This window comes from Notechis scutatus, chromosome 1, assembly GCF_049901735.1.
Source record: "Notechis scutatus isolate UNSWTSFEM ecotype Mainland chromosome 1, rNotScu1.2, whole genome shotgun sequence".
Classification (NCBI taxonomy): Eukaryota; Metazoa; Chordata; class Lepidosauria; order Squamata; family Elapidae; genus Notechis; species Notechis scutatus.
Window position 1 is genome coordinate 105,375,164 of NC_142009.1, and position 15,065 is coordinate 105,390,228.

Here is a 15,065-nt window from a genome sequence, read left to right on the forward strand (position 1 = left end):
TGAAAACAGGTGAAGAAATAAAAGTTTTTCCCTATAAGACATGATAAAAATGTCAAGAGAGAACTCTACTCAGATGTTATTATCATGTATGTATCTTTATGTATCTCACTTCAGTTATGCAAAACTATAATTTATTTGCTTATTTGATTTATATTGTTCTCAACAAGTCTCAACAAGTGAATCTGAGCAGCTATATCCGAAGCCATAAAAATAATTAAAAACAATTAAGATAGTACAAAATAATGTACTAATGTACATATGGCATCCAGTAAAACTGTTACTATGGAGGTTAATACAACCAGGAAACAGGTCCCTTAACACATTCGGGCCCCGGCTTGGATACAAAATGCCGACAGGATCAGGATCACTCTGATATCTGAGGGGAGTATATTCTAGAGTAGGGTCCCCGGTTCCCGGGACCAGGGTCTGTTTGGAACCGGACCGCACAAGCGGCAGGCACTCACACTTACACGCACAGTTCCACTTGTGGGGACAGTGGCTGCTTGCGCATGAAGCTCCATTTGTGTGAGCACCCACAATGGAGCTGTGTGTGCTCGTGCACACACCTGCCATTCACATGCAGCCATTCCCTCTCCCCCACAGATATTCTTTGTCTGACAAAATGCATTCCCAACCTGCCTGATCACATTGAAAGGGTAGGAATAACTGGAAAAGATGGTCTCTTAGATAACCCGGCCACAAGCCGTGAAGGACTTTAAAAGTGATAACTAGCATGTTCAATTGCATCCAGAAACACGCTTTCAACCAATGCATATCACAAAACAGTGCTGTTACATGTACTGAATTCTCAGCATCTTTTACTCCCTTGTAGCCATATTCTGCATCAATTAAAGCTTCCAAATGCTCAAGGGCAGCCCCATGCAAAGCACATTGTAGTAGTTTAGATGAAAGAGCATGATTTGTCATGTTCTATCCAACAGCCACCAACCTTTTGGGCAACAGGGACTGGTTCTGTGGAGAGAGGTTTTTCCATGGACTGGAGGGAGCATGGTTTCATGTGCTGCCTGAATCCCACGGATGGGGCTTTTCTTGTTTGCATGTCCCAGTTTCTGGCATGCCGCAGTCCAGTGCGGGTCCACAGACTGGGGGTTGGGGACCCATTCTAGTCCCCCAAATCTTTGTGGTCTGTTTTATATATATCATAAACTATTGGCTAACTAACTATTAGCTAATCAGCACTCTCAAGAGTTGCTTTGTAGGCAGGAAACAAATACAGTGGAACCTCAGTCGCAAATGCTCCTGTTCACGACCAAATTGGGTGGCGAACAAAAAATCCACCTGATTTTTGAATTGGGTCACGATTCAAAAATCAGGTGGCAAACAAAATCGGCACGGAAAGATTTTCTTTCCACACTGATTTTCCCTTTGGCGCCAATTTTTTTGTTTATCCGGACATGCTCAGAAGGTCGTGCTTCCGGTCACGACCAAATCAGGTTGCAACCGTAGTCCTGGAACGGATTACGGTCACAACCCGGGCTCCACTGTACATTAAAACGCTAATATATGTTTGCAAATACATATTTGGATCCTAAACGGTTAAATTGCAGGGCTGTTCCAGGCAGTTATCAAGAATCAACTTGAAGGCATCAGAAATATGCCAATATATGATATAAGACATCTGGAGTCCTAAGTTACACACTGTAAGGTAGGCAGAAGAAAAGAGCAGCATTCTCTTCCATGCTTTGTCATTTTCAACACTCTAGTCAGCATCTTATCAGGATTTTTCTGGGCATGTTTGTTAGAACACCAGTGAATCTTCCCTTCCAAGGATTTTACTGCCATTAGGAAAATACAAGAAGCTGGTGCAAGTACAGCTTGCCCCTGACTTACAACACTTCGTTTAGTTCAAATTTACGACGACACTGAAAAAAAGTGAATGATGACTATTTTTCATAGTCGCAACCTTTGAAGTATCCCCATGCTCATGTGATCAAAATTCAAATGCTTGGCAACTGGATCATACTTATGACCATTGCAGTGTCCCAAAGTCATGCGGTCACCTTCAGGTTTTCTGACAAGCAAAGTCAAAGGGGAAGCCAGTTTCACTTAACAACCAGGCTATTAACCTATCAACTGCAGTGATTCACTTAACAACTGTGGCAAGAAAGATCGTAAAATGGGGCAAAACTCAATTAATAAATGTCACAGTTAAGAACAGAAATGTTGGGCTCAATTGTAGTCGTAAGTTAAGGACTACTTGTAAAGAAGAAGAGGGAAGCTTGTGCCTTGTCCACTAACTGACTTGTGATGCATTCCACGAACATGTGAACAGGCTCAAAGCTACATTTCTCTGTGTATTTCCCAAATAATGAATGTGCTCAAATCACATAATCTAATAATGAGTAATCCCCAACTCCCTGCCAAAGCTGAAGTATTTTCCCCCTAATTCTCCCTTCAGGAAGAAGGAGTATGAGAAACTGGAGAAGTACCAGGGTCTGAAGGATGAACTGGACGGGATGTGAAATGTAAACTAGAAGTAACAAAATGGTCCCATCTATAGATTACAAGTTTACTTCAGCTCATGAGAGCCCTACAGCTTGGACAGCCTACCTGCAACTTTAAAAACTCCAGAGCTAAACATTCTGCCAAGATCCATCATCCTTTTAATCCTTCCGCTCTTACACGGCATGATAAAATCCTATTTGTTCTTACAGAATTAAGGGGAAGATGTGAGCAAGAACGGATGTGATGAAAGACAAGAAAGAACTTAATTTATATTCTGTCTCATACCTGCAAAACATTTAAAAAGACAGATGGGGTTTCTGAGTTGTGCCCTATTTGGGAATCAACATTTTATGGGCTTAGTGGTAAATTTAAATTCCACAACCTCTATATAGTTTTTCAAGCATCCCAAGAACCGCTATGTCAAATCACAGTAAGAATGATATATTTATATTGGCTAAATGCTTTTGCTTACCTAATTTGTATATAAATGCAATAAAAGTGTATTCCTTATAGAAAAATAAAACTGAAAATTGAAGAAAGAGATGTTATTTTTTCAGCATGACTCTTAAAATTTCCAATTTCTGTCTTAGAATGATTATTTATATCCATTATAAATAGACAAACTTCATTTTTAGTTTATCTCCAGATTGTATATTTCTAATGAATTTTGTGTGTAGATGTTGTATTATAAATCTACCCTGAGAAAAAAGGCTAACTTGTCACTAGTTGAAAAATGCATTTTAAGAACACCATAGTATATTGAAATCCATGGGGAAGACTGCATTCGAAGCAATTACGTATATTATATACACATATACAATTATACTGCAAAGGTATTTAAGATTTTCTAAAATTGGCTCACTGGTACATCCACAATTACAAAACCACCCACATCTCACTAGAAGACCATGTTTTATAAATAAAGCAACAAATAAGATAGAAAATATTACTTTAATTAATTATTTTACATTTCTCTATGTACCGTAGATATGGAATTCTGGCTAGTTAAACTTTATTCAGGAAGTGCTAAAGCATAATTTACTTAGTTCCAAAGCAAGTAGTGTGCCTGCCAATGAAATAGCATCCATGTATAGAATGCATTTCTTCTCTCCAACTAATTGGATTGCTTCTTAGAGCTTATTGGTGGATGTGGGCAACTAAGAAGGATAGAAAACTCCCCCCCCACCCCCGAACAAATCATGCGAATTCATGGACTGTGGGGAGATTAAGTAGGCTAAATGAGTTTCTTCATCACAAAAAATGAACCACCTTAACTGTTACTGTCCCAATATTTCCCACTGCCAGGGAAATGTTTTGTTTCAATTCTTTTGGTGAAAATGCAATGAGATTCAATATTTTCTTTAATTTTGCTTCAGGCAGCAAAATTAAGGCTTGCCTTAAACCTTATTAACAACATTTTATCAATGATTTAAGTACTTACTCTATTGCAATATAGCATTTTTGGTTGAATAAACTCTAGTCAACTGATCCTGCATAGAGGCCATTGACAAAACTAAACCTCAGAGCAAGCTTTGTTTGGGCTTGATATGATGGACAAGGGAGGCAGAGAAACATGCAGCTTCAAGAGGTTTGCATGGGGCAATAATAATAATATATCAAGTGTACAAATTATCAGAAAAGGGGAAAAGTAAGTAAGGACAATTTTAAATGACCCGCCATTCTCCCATTAAAAACTCTTCTTATCCCATGGTGAAAAAGCAATCAAGATTAAGTCAGCTATATTGACTATTTCTAAATCTATTATAATATTGGGACAATATGACAATTCACATGCTTGTAAGACTACAGAATTGGCTGAGAAACAATAATTAGTACTTGCCCTTCTGGACCAGGATAGCAGAACTAAAGACACAACCAAGCATACTGTTGTGTCCGGCGCAGGAAGGAAACTCGGAGTCAGTGACAAGTTCAGCTCTTTATTGCGCTCCAGTACATGCTTAGCTTAAAGGGAAAAATCTGCGGCTTTTTATTCTCAAGCCGCGGCGGCGCGACCAATGGCATCACTTGAATCTCCCGCTCTTGGCTTGTCCAATCGCAGGAGATTCTTAACGGGCCAATCGGTGCGGCTCGCTCGGCCAATCCGTTGCCGCGGCGCTTTAGCCAATCACGGTGCGGGGTTTACAAGAATGCTAATTAACTATACAGAACACCCTCCCTCTTGGTTTGTTCCTACGTAACGTAGTCCCGTAAGTAGGCGGGCCCGTGCCTGTCTATTGGACTTGCGCAGGTCAGTTGTTCCTTGGTTTTCGACCTGCTCGGTCGGGGTTTTTGTTTCTCTTTGTCCATGGGATGGAATCGTCTGGAAGCTGTTGCTTGGCCTGCAGCTCCCTCCCGGTCTACCCGGTTGGTCGAGCTGCGACTTTCGCCGCTCCCGCCTGGTCTTTCTGGGCTGGTTGAGCTGGCCTGGCTGCTTCTCCCTGGTGAGGCTTCGAGTTGGCTGTTATCTGGTGAGTATTGCTGGTTATATTTTATCCTTCCTTGGCCCCTGTATCTTCCCCTCCCCCTTGGTTTGTATTAATGGGGTTGCCTGTGTTTGCTTGCGTGTCGGTTGTGTTTCTTGCCCTTGATCTTAATTGATCGATGTGGCGTTTCCACGCTTGTCCGTCCGTTGTCTGCAGTCTGTATGAGTGGGGGCCTGTTTGTTGGGTTATGCTTGCCGGTACCCATAGTGGGTCTCCGGTAAGGTTTTTTGCATAGATTGCATCGCCCGGTGTAAATGCCCGGTGTTTGCTTGATGAGTCTGGGGTTTTTCCGGGTTGTATGTGGGGTGCAGTCTGTCAAGTGGGGACCTTAGTTTCCTCCCCATTAATAATTCTGCCGGGCTTTTGTTTGTTGTCGTATTTGGGGTTATATGTTGTATTAGGAGCATTTTATTTATTTTTCTTGTATGTCCCCGTGTTCGATTTTCTGGATGGTTTTTTTGTAAATTGAACCATCCGTTCCGCCTACCATTGGCCGCCGGATGAGCCGTCGCTGTCAGTGCGTGTCGAATGCCCGTTCCGCTAAGAATTTTTCGAATTCCAGCAAGGTGAATTGGGGCCCGTTGTCTGACACGATGACATCCGGGAGGCCGTGGGTCGTGAACAGTTTGTTGAGTACCCTGGTGACAGCTTCAGTTGTGGTGGTTTTCATGTTGCTTACCTCCAGCCAATTGGAGTAAGCGTCCACCGTGACGAGGAATGTGTTTCTCTTGTGGGACCGGCAAAGTCTATATGTATTCTAGACCAAGGTCCCTGGGGGTCTCCCATTCTAGTATTGGTGCGGCAGGGGGTTTGGTCTGGTCTCTTGGCAGCGTGAGCACCTGGCCACCCAAACCTCAATATCCTTATCTATGCCTGGCCACCAAGCGTAGCTTCTGGCCAAGGCTTTTGTTCGCACGATGCCCGGGTGCCCTTCTTGTAGAAGTTTTAATACTTTCCCTTGCAGCTTTTCTGGTACGACCACCCTGTCCCCCATAACAAACAACCTTTTGCAAAGACAGTTCTGTTTGCCGGTTTCTGAATGTCCTGAATGATTCTGTCGTTGTCTTTTTCCGGCCACCCTTTTTCTACCCAATGTAATACCCGTGCCAGACGTTTGTCTTTATTAGTTTCTCGGGCAATGTCTGACGCGGTTATGGGTAGATCGGGTAACGCCTCTATGCTGAGGGTGTTCGTTGTGGGTGCTGGGTCGTCCTCGAGGTCGGGTAATGGCGAGCGGCTCAGTGCGTCTGCATGGGTGATTGTCTTACCGGGCGGTGTGTTAGCCGGTAGTCGTGGCGGCGAGGAATTGGACCACCTTGTCATCCTGGGGATAGGATATTCGGTGTAGCCTTATTTCCCGCCAGGATTCCTAGCAACGGCTTGTGGTCCGTGATAATTGTGAATCGCGCCGTAAGGTACTGGTGCAATTTCTTTACGGCCGCAACGATGGCAAGGGCTTCCTTGTCCAGTTGGCTGTAGTTCCTTTCTGGCTTGCTAAGCGTTCTTGAGAAAAAGGCAATGGGTGCTTCTCTCCCGTCTGTTAAGGCATGGCTGAGGACGGCACCTACGCCAAGGTGAGGCGTCGCATGTGATGGCGAGGGTAGAGTCTCGTTGTACTGTAGGAGGACGGCATCCGAGGTTAACAGGTCTTTGTTTTCCTGAATGCGGCGTCCTCTCGTGCCCCCAGGTCCATTTTGCCGTTTTGTCGAGGAGCCTATGCAAAGGCTCCGCCACGGTCGCCTTTTTGGGGTAAGAATACATTATAAAAATTGAGCAGTCCCAGAAATGCCTGTAACTCTGTTTTGTTTTTGGATTCGGGGCTTCCTTGATGGCTTTTACTTTGTTTCCGGTCGGGTGGATGCCATGTCGGTCTAGGAGGTACCCCAGGAACTCGACTTGCTCTGTGTAAAGCTGGCATTTTTCCCTTTTTACTTTTAAACCGGCTCCTTGAATTTCTCAAGTACCTCCCTTAGGCGACCCTCTAGTTCTTCCCGGTTGGCTGCTGATACTAGTACGTCATCGAAATAAGGGACCACCCCTTTTATTCCTTGTAGGAGTCTCTCCATGAGGCTTTGGAAAATCCCGGGGCCACGCTGACTCCAAACTGGAGTCGGTTACAACGAAATGCCCCGGTGGGTGACAATAGTCTGTGCCTCGGCGGTTTCTTCGTCGACCGGCAGTTGCTGATAGGCTTGTGCCAGGTCGAGCTTCGCGAAGACTTTGCCCCCCAGTGAGTGAAGTAGATGTTGCACAACTGGGACGGGTATGCGCTTTGTTGCAAGGCGCAATTGAGGGTGGCCTTATAGTCCCCACAGATCCTTACTGACCCGTCTGGCTTAACTGGGGTGACTATTGGGGTCTCCCACCGGGCGTGGTCAATGGGTTGCAGAACCCCCTGCTTGACGAGCTTGTCAAGCTGCTCGTCTATTTTCCCCGTAGTGCAAAGGTACCCGCCTCGGCTTTAGGCGTATGGGGGCAATGTTTGGGTCTAGACTGAAGGAGATAGGGGCCCTCGGTACTTGCCTAAAGTGCCGTCAAATACTTCTTGGAAGTCCTTAGCCAGCTGCTGCTCCCAGTCGGCTTCCTCAATGTGGTTTATTCCGGTGACCTCGATGCCCAGTGGTGCGAACCATTGGAGTCCTAGGAGGCTGGGTCGGTTCCGGTCCACGATTGTCAGGGGAAGTTTTGCGGTGCGGCCCTTGAAGGTCACCTCGAACTGTCCGGTCCCGATGACGGGGATTCGGTTCCCCTGGTAGTCCTTGACTATCAATTTTTGGTTCTCCAGCCCTGCCTTGTAGATGTTAGGCACCAGCCGCTTGATTTCTTTCAGGCGATCATGGAGAGGTAGGATCCGGAGTCCACCTCCATTCGGCAGGGCTCGCCCTCGATGCTCACTTCCACATAGACCTTTCGGGTATCTTTGGTCTTGGCGTGTGCCAATCGTGAATGTCTGGTGGGTTTCTTCCCTCTGTCGGTCTTCCCCGTTTCGCCGGCCCGGCTGTCTCTGTTCCAGCGAGTGTCGGCTTGGCGCTCTCGGTGCCTGGGGTGTTGTCTCGCCTCCGGTTGCTCGGTTCTCGGCGTCGGGGCTGTAAGTTTTCCTAAGCCGGCAGACTCGGGCGATGTGGCCCCTCTTATTGCAATGCGGCATGTCGCGTCGAAAAAACGGCAGTCTGCTCGGTAGTGGTTTCCCCGCATCCTGCGCACTGAGTCCCCGACTTACGACTTTGTTGGTCTCGTCGGTCTCGTCCTGCCTGGAGCCGATGGGCGTCTTCTTCTCCTCCTTCGTCCGGGATGTCCGGCGGAGTCAAGTCGCCGTGGTGTGTGGTGGTTTCTCGGCGGCTTGCCTCGGGTTGTCGGCGCGGTCCCGTTCTCTGCCTTCCGCAGTCGGGCCACTGATTTCTTGGTGGCTTCGGCTGCGGGACGCTGCCAGGGCGACATCGAGACTGATGTCGCCCTTTGCCATTAGGCGGCTCTTCAATGCCTGGTCCCGGAGACCTAGGACCACGCGGTCCCGGAGGATGTCGTCTAGTTCCTGGAACTCGCACATACCCCGAGGTCCCTCAGAGCGGCTATGAAGTCGTTGGCGCTCTCGTCCTGCTGCTGGTTCCGCCGGTAGAATTCGTCTCGCCGGATGAGAACGGGTACGGTGGGAGCGTAGTGGTTTTGGAGTAATGGCGCAAGGTCGGCCCAATCCATCGCCTTCACGTCGGCGGGTTTGGCGAGGGCTTTCGCCATCTTGAACACTGCGGGCCCGCAGTGTGTCAGAAAACGGCCCTTTTCTTGTTCCCGCTTTGCGTCCTTCAAGTTGCTACTCTCGAGGAACATTTGGAAACGGTCTGCGTACGATTCCCAGTCCTCGGTAGCCGGGTTGAATGGCGCGGGCGGAGTGATGCCGGCCATCGCGTCGGTCTTTGTCTTCCTCCGGACACGTGCTTGGTGGTTCTTCCCTGAATCCCACCCTCGTCGCCAGTGTTGTGTCCGGCGCAGGAAGGAAACTCGGAGTCAGTGACAAGTTCAGCTCTTTATTGCGCTCCAGTACATGCTTAGCTTAAAGGGAAAAATCTGCGGCTTTTTATTCTCAAGCTGCGGCGCGACCAATGACATCGCTTGAATCTCCCGCTCTTGGCTTGTCCAATCGCGGGAGATTCTTAACGGCCAATCGGTGCGGCTCGCTCAGCCAATCCGGTTGCCGCGCGCTTTAGCCAATCACGGCGCGGGGTTTACAAGAATGCTAATTAACTATACAGAACACATACCTCCACATTTGCTCAAAAATAACCTCCTAACCATTCTTGAAGGATATGCTTGCATCACGTAACCTTGCTCTCATGCCCCAACAGACCAGGCGTCCTAGTTTTCTATTTATCTGATCCAATGTCGAAAGCATGTTTTCCATCTTCCAACACAGACCATGAAGTGCACATGATATATGGCACTTTCAGACATTGTGGTGAGAGTGATGCATAGGTTGGGATCTGTTCAGCTCCCATGGGCTGTTTTTTGCCACCCTGTCTTCCAGGCACTGGTGACTCCACCATGGCCATTCCACAGCAATAGCAATATAATAAACTGCTGCAGAGTCCTAGCAAGGTCAGGCATCTACTCACATAATGCCTTTGCAAAGTTCCACTGTGAGTCATTGTGTGGTCCCTCCTTATCTACACAGGTCTATCGGTCTCATATGAGACCATTAGACAAATGCAAAAATAAATGCTCTGACAGGTAACATTGACTGATGTGGTTGAAGTCCACCTGCCAGTGTTTGTCAAGAGACCCCTGTCAGTAGCTGTTAAACAGAGCAGGAGTGTGAACAATTGAGAGAACATGAAAGAACACAAACAAGGGAACAGGAAAAGAATGCAAGAGATACACATGAGTGAGCAAGACCAATAAGCAAAAGATGAGCTAATAAGAGAGACGAGTGAGATCAAGAAGTGAAGGACTGAATGAGTATTAGAGCAAGAGACTGTGAGTAAAACAGACAAGCAAGAAAGAAGAGAGAGAATGAGAGTATGAGAAACAGACAAAAGAGAGTGTGAAAGTAAGAAAGACCAATGAGCATAGATCACCCAAAAGTAGGTGGAGACTTCCAAGGAAACTTGTCCAAACTCACTTTCTACCTAGGCTCCATTCCCAACACCCTACCCCCACTTGTTGGGGGAGAATGATTGGTGGGTCTTTTCCCACATGTCAGGAAATCCACCAATCATTGCCCTATAAGAAGATTTGTAGTAAAGCACCACTCTGGCTGAGGCTAAACTAGCAAACTATGCTGGCAAACTTTTGTGCTGCTCCACAGATTGGAGGAAAGCACATTAAAGCAGATACCTGGATACTCCTAACAACCAATCAGTGCTTGGTTGCCGGCCAGAAACAAGTTACTCTTCCTGCCAGCATAATTTTGTTTCAAACATTCTTCCCCTTCCTTTCAGAAAGGATCACAATTGTGGGTACTTGTATGATCACCATAGAAACAAGCTTCCTCATTGGGCTGACGTTAGTATAATACTGGATGGTACCAGATCATCATAGTGTTGCCCAAAGGGCTGGAAGGTGAAACAAACCAAGCATTTCTTTCTCTCCACCACACAGCTGTGAGTCTAGGCTGAAGATGCCATAATTAAAGATGAAGCAGGCACATAAACAGAGAGAACAAAAAGTCAGCAATTTTGTCAAAAAGGTCCTTTCAAGGAGGTAGGTAAAAAGGAAGCAAACTGATAAGAAAACACAAGGGGGAAATGTTACCTGAACCAAATAAAGGAAATTGGGTCTAAGCACACATAATCCCTCCCCCCCCCCTCCCCAATCCCATCAATAGGCTTGTAAATGACAAGGCAAGAGTAGCTGCCAGTCCTAGGAAGCAACCAAGCAAGAACTTTTGGGCATATTAAGGGGTCATGAAGCTCACCAACTCAAGCATCTTTGGATCCAGATTTGGTGGCTTCTGTCCATCCAGCTAGTGTCTAGCTGCCTAATTGAGAAGGACACAGGCAAGTGTGGATGAATATGTGAGCGTTAAAAAAAAGTAAATGTACATTGTAACTAGTAAAATTTTACTGTTACTTTAAATTGACTGAGACTCTGTGTATCTAAAGAACCTGATGTGGAGCCCTTACAAGATCTGCAAACCTCAACAGACTGTGAGGGTGTGAGTGACATCAGCTGAACCTAGGCGTGTGTGTAACACAGCATAACCCAGATAGTCCTTAGCTCAGGGAAAACATCTTATTCACTGCTATAAAACAAGAGTTTTCCATTTGATAAATGGATCAAGCCTATTTGATCCCCTGGGGAAAGCTCCAAGGTGGTTCAGTAATGGAATTGTACCCTTGCATGGAAGAACCCTAATGGAGAAGGTAACAATGGTGGCAGGGGTGGGATTCAACCGGCATTACTACCGGTTCAGTATTTGCGTTTTGTGAGACTACTGGTTTGGTATTTGCCAGACACGCGCAACACCATTAGCTGAGCCACCGGGACAGCGGGTAAGCGCTGCGCGTGGGTGCACAGCGTTTCAAAGAGCACTTTTTTTACTGCTTTTTCAACCTCAGCTGTGCTGCGCAAAGCAGCTGAGGTTGAAAAAGCAGGAAATAAAGGTCGGGTAAGACCCCGGGCAAGCAGGTGGGCCAAAACAGCATCAGACACAGAACCGGTTTTGTGTCTGCTGCTCTTCAGAGCTATCGGTTCTATAGAGCTGGGCAGAACCAGTAGTATCCTACCCCGGAATGGAGGGGTTATGTAATGATAAATGGTATAAAGATTAAGTAAAAAATAAATGTTTCGCTTTCATATAGTCAGTATTATTCCCTGAAATGGATGAGCAATAAACATTAACAGCAGGCACAAGCTTTCGCCTTTATTCACAGTTTGAAGACTCCCTACTGGGCATTTCTGTCCATTGTTGATAAGGAATGCTGAACGTAACACATAGACTCATAGGGTTGAGGGCACCTTAGAGGTTTTCTAGTCCAATCTATTGTGCAGGACAGGAATACTTGGACCATCCCAGACAAATAGTTATTCAACTTTTATTTGAAAACTTCTACTGATAGAGCGCCCACAACTCCAGGAGGCAGGCTCTTCCAGTGCTTAAGAGCTCTCACAATCAGGAAATTCTTATTTTCAAGATTCGATCTCTCTCTGTAAAGCTTCCATCCATTGGCTCTTGCCCTATCCTTGAGCACAATGGAAAATAAATCCACACCCTCTTCCTGTGAGAGCCCTTCATGTCCCAGAATGACTCAGTGCTTAACCACTTGACCACTCCATGGTACATCCATGCACACAAATGGTAGACTTGCCTCAACACCTTTCCATTTATGGGCTTTATTTGCAACAAAAATATGTTACTGAACTACCTTGTTATTTTTGAGATAGCGGCCAGAAAGGATTTTGAGGGGGTGTTATCTTCAGAAGCCAAGATTGGAAATCAAGGCAGAATCTTTCCCTGTCCAAACCATTGATCTTTCAAGCCCAGTTTGTATCTCATGTGAAACTGTAATTAGCTTTTCAACACTAAACCTATAAGGAAGTCACTTCACCAGGTAAATTCTCACAATTACCTATGTACAAGTATAGTGCAGTCCTTCAGTTTCAGGCATTAGACAAATCTCATCAAGTAATGAATACCTCAATCAGTCATTCAGTACAATGACCTTAAGTTGGGCAAAAGAATAATTAGATTGTTTTAAGCCATTAACAATTCTACTGTATTGAAAGTCCAATGAATAACTGGAGAGTTTTCCCAACGATTGATTCTCCATACGAGTAGTCAGTTTTCCTATTTGGGGATATATTTATTCTGAAGAATTAGGTGAAGAAATAAACTATGCTAAAGGGAACCATTACGTTATACAGGATTATCATCAGAAGCAATGAACTTGTTCCAAGTTTTCCCAATTATAAAGCTCTGCCCAGTTCAATGAATTTTCATATGCAATCATATGCAGAACTTCTCCTTTATGCCAGGATGCAGCAGAAAAAAAACCCAGTCCAATTTACTTGTTCTTGATGACAGGTACAAAGGTACAAACTACAGCTTTATAATGGGGTGGAATAATTAAACCACCATGAAAGGGAGAAGGGTTGGACTTTTCCAACTTACATGCAGATGGAATTAAAAATAGATTATATTGTGATGGAGCTTAAAATACACACCTCCATTCCTACTAACCGCCCATAATTCTTTGCAGTGCCACTCTTGGACAAAATAGTGCCTTCAGAGGTACCAGACTTTCTATCTATTTAACTTTCTAACTTTCTCTGTATGAACTTTCTATCAACTCAGCTAGCATCCTAAGGCAACCAGGATGATGTAATCAGCACACCTGGAGACACTAGATTAAGAGATCACTGCTCTGAAATAAACCATTAAGCAGATGATCTACAGCACGGGTGTCAAACTCATGGCGTCATGTTACTGTCATGTGATCTTTTGTGACATTTTTTCCCTTTGCAGAGCTGGAGTGGGTGTGGCCTGTGACACATCCGGCCCGCAGGCTGCCAGTTTGACACCCCTGATCTATAGTATCCACCACACCACCCTTTTTTTAGCAATGACCAGCATTATTTTTCAAATATATCTATATGTACTATAAGTAGATAAACGCTTCCTTATTCTACTGGCAAACGCATTTAACAAATTGCATCCTGCAAATGAATCCCAATGTTTTAAAAAATATAACCAAGGAAGAACGACATTTTTGAACTATAGGTAGTCCTCAACTTATGATCAGAATTAAGCCCAAAATTTATGTTGCTAAGTGAGAAATTTGTTAAGTGGGTTTTCTCCCATTTTACGATTTTGATTGCCACGTTTGTTAAGTGAATCACTACAGCTGTAAATTGGTAACATGGATGTTAAGTCAGTCTGGTTTCCCCATTGATTTTGCTCTCCAGAAGGTTACAAAAGGGGATCACATGATCCAGGGACACTACAACCATCATAAATGTGAGTCAGTTGTCAAACATCTAAATGTAAATCACGTGAGCATACAGATGCTGAAACGGTCATAAATGTGAAAAATGGTAATCACTCACTTTTTCAGTGCCGTTGTAACTTTGAACGGTCACATAACAGAGTTGGAAGGGACTTTGGAAGTCTTCTAGTCCAACCCCCTGCTTAGGCATGAAAGCCTATACTCAGATAAATGGTTATCCAATCTCTTCTTCAAAACTTCCATTGTTCACAACTAAGTGAATGCTCGTAAGTCCAGGACTACCTGTACCTTGGTCTTACGGTTTCTATGTAGTAAGTCCCGTGCCGATGGGAGAAGCGGGTGCCCAAAAAGTATGGATTTACGGTGGTGATATAGTCCTTCACATTTTGCCTCCAAAAGTCTGTAGAGATTCTCAAGTCATCCAGGTCATGGTTGTCCCAAAGGTGCTTTTTTCAGGAGGCAACTGGACTTTCTTGTTTTTTCTTTTGAAGACCTTTTGCTTCTCATTCAAGAAGCTTCTTCAGCTCTGACAGGATGGTGGGGAATGGAAGGATTTATACTCCAGAGAAAAAGTTGCAGACTACAGGAACCTGGAGCACTACTCAGGTGACCCTGAGGACACAGATAAACCTCCAAGTGCTTCAAGGACCCTCTAAAAGAGGGCTGTCAAACTCCTGGCCCATCGGCCAGATGCGTCACAGGCTGGTTTTTAGCTAAGGGGAAAGAAGTCCTGATACATGACGTCACCATGACAACATGAGTTTGACACCCCTGCTCTAAATGCAAATGACCAGCTGTCTGCAAGGAATATATATCCTTCCATTCCCCACTATCCTTTCAGAGCTGAAGAAGCTTCTTGGATGAGAAGCGAAAGGTCTTCAAAAAACAAAACAAAACAAGGAAGCCCAGTTGCCTCTTAAAAAAAAAAAAAAAGGAGGGGGATATTTGGGGATATTTTGCCTCCAACCATTGCGATGTAGTTCGGTCAGGTGTGTCTGTTTGCACCGGCTCTATAACTGCTCCAGCTTGCTTTTTGCCCATACTTTTTTTCTGCCCCTTTGCAAGACCGCGCGTTTCCCCGGGCCCGCCTGGCCTCCAGCGCTGACATCACACTCGTAAGGATCCGAAATAGCTCCTCGTGCCATGTTTCTCCTGGAAACAAAAGACGCGATTGGCC